This window comes from Tachyglossus aculeatus, chromosome 3 (genome assembly GCF_015852505.1).
Source record: "Tachyglossus aculeatus isolate mTacAcu1 chromosome 3, mTacAcu1.pri, whole genome shotgun sequence".
NCBI lineage: Eukaryota > Metazoa > Chordata > Mammalia > Monotremata > Tachyglossidae > Tachyglossus > Tachyglossus aculeatus.
Window position 1 is genome coordinate 10,667,059 of NC_052068.1, and position 1,729 is coordinate 10,668,787.

Genomic DNA, 1,729 nt, shown 5'->3' on the forward strand with positions numbered 1-1,729 from the left:
AGACAAGCAGAAAGCAGAGAAGCAGTTTGGCTCAGTGGAAAGTGCATGGGCTTTGGAGTCAGCGGTCATGGGTTCAAATCCTGGCTCTGCCACTTAGCTGTGTGACTTTGGGCAAGTCACTTCACTTCTCTGGGCCTCAGTTCCCTCATCTGTCAAATGGGGATGAAGACTGTGAGCCCCCCGTTGGACAACCTGATCACCTTGTAACCTCCCCAGCACTTAGAACAGTGCTTTGCACATAGTAAGCGCTTAATAAATGCCATTATTATTATAGTAAGCGCTTAACAAATATCAAAATTATTATTATTATTATTACTAAGCACTGGGGTGGATACAAGCAGAAAGCAGCATGGCTTAATGGATAGAGATGGGTCTGGAAGTCAGCAGGTTGTGGGTTCTAATTCACTCATTTATTCATTCATTCATTCAATCAATCGTATTTATTGAGCACTTACTGTGTGCCGAACACTGTACTAAGTGCTTGGAAAGTACGATTCAACAACAGAGACAGTCCCTACCCATCAACGGGCTCACAGTCAAATCACACCACCTCCATTTGTCTCCTGAGTGACCTTGAGCAAGACACTTCACTTCTCTGTGTCTCAGTTTCCTCATCTGCAAAATGGGGACTGAGACTGTTAGCCCCACTTGGGACAGGGTCTGTGTCCATGATTTGCTTGCACCCACCCCAGCCCTTAATAAAATGCCTGGCACACAGTAAGCGCTTAACAAATAATAATAATAATAATGGCATTTGTTAAGCACTTACTATTCATTCAATCGTATTTATTGAGCACTTACTGTGTGCAGAGCACTGTACTAAGCGCTTAAATGAGGACGTATCAGATATTAAACTGATAAGAACAGATACTACACTTAATCTTGGCCAAAAGACCGAGAAGCGCAGAAGTGCAGAACACTGTTTTAAGCGCTGGGGAGGTTACAAGGTGATCAGGTTGTCCCAGAGGGGGCTCACAGTTTTAATCCCCATTTTACAGATGAGGTAACTGAGGCATGGAGAAGTTAAGTGACTTGCCCAAAGTCACACAGCTGACAGTTGACAGAGCCAGGATTTGAACCCATGACGTCTGACTCCAAAGCCTGTGCTCTTTACACTGAGCCATGCTGCCAGAATTATTATTATTATACAAGCAAATCGGATGGGACACAGTCCCTGTCCCATGTTGGGCTCACAGTCTTGATCCCCATTTTATATTTGAGGTAACTGAGGCCCAGAGAAGTGAAGTGACTTACCTAAGGTCACAGAGTGGACAAGTGGCGGAGACGGGATTAGAACTCATGACCTTCTGACTCTCAGGCCACTGTTCTATCCACTACACGAGGCTCTGCGGAGACATGAGGATTAAATTGAGGGATCCAGAGATTAGGATTTTTTTTCACTGAGCAAATCCCTCAATTACACTGCTGCTTCTTTTTGGAGAGGAGGGGGGTGCTGGGAAGTGGGGGAGGGGGGCGGGGAGGGACTAGCTTCTATCTACATCGACAGAAGAATCCCTGTTTCCCCTAAAGGTCTTTTCCACCCCGGCCTGCCCTGATTTCAGACAATCGGGGAGATTCATTCATTGTAATTAGATTTATGGGTCTCCTTTATCTGGTTCCTTTGCAAACAATGAGGCCTTCTGGACCCAGCTAATATTGGGGGGTGTTGGGTTGTTTTTCGGTCCCGCCTTTGATCCTGGGGCTAACTTCTGCCCTCCCGAGAAGAGCT

General features: G+C 45.9%; 1 pseudogene; it reads right to left on the reverse strand.

Moving 5' to 3' along the window:
• Positions 1 to 672: 672 nt before the first annotated feature.
• Positions 673 to 906, reverse strand: LOC119926095 (annotated as a pseudogene).
• Between the last annotated feature and the right edge of the window lie 823 nt (positions 907 to 1,729).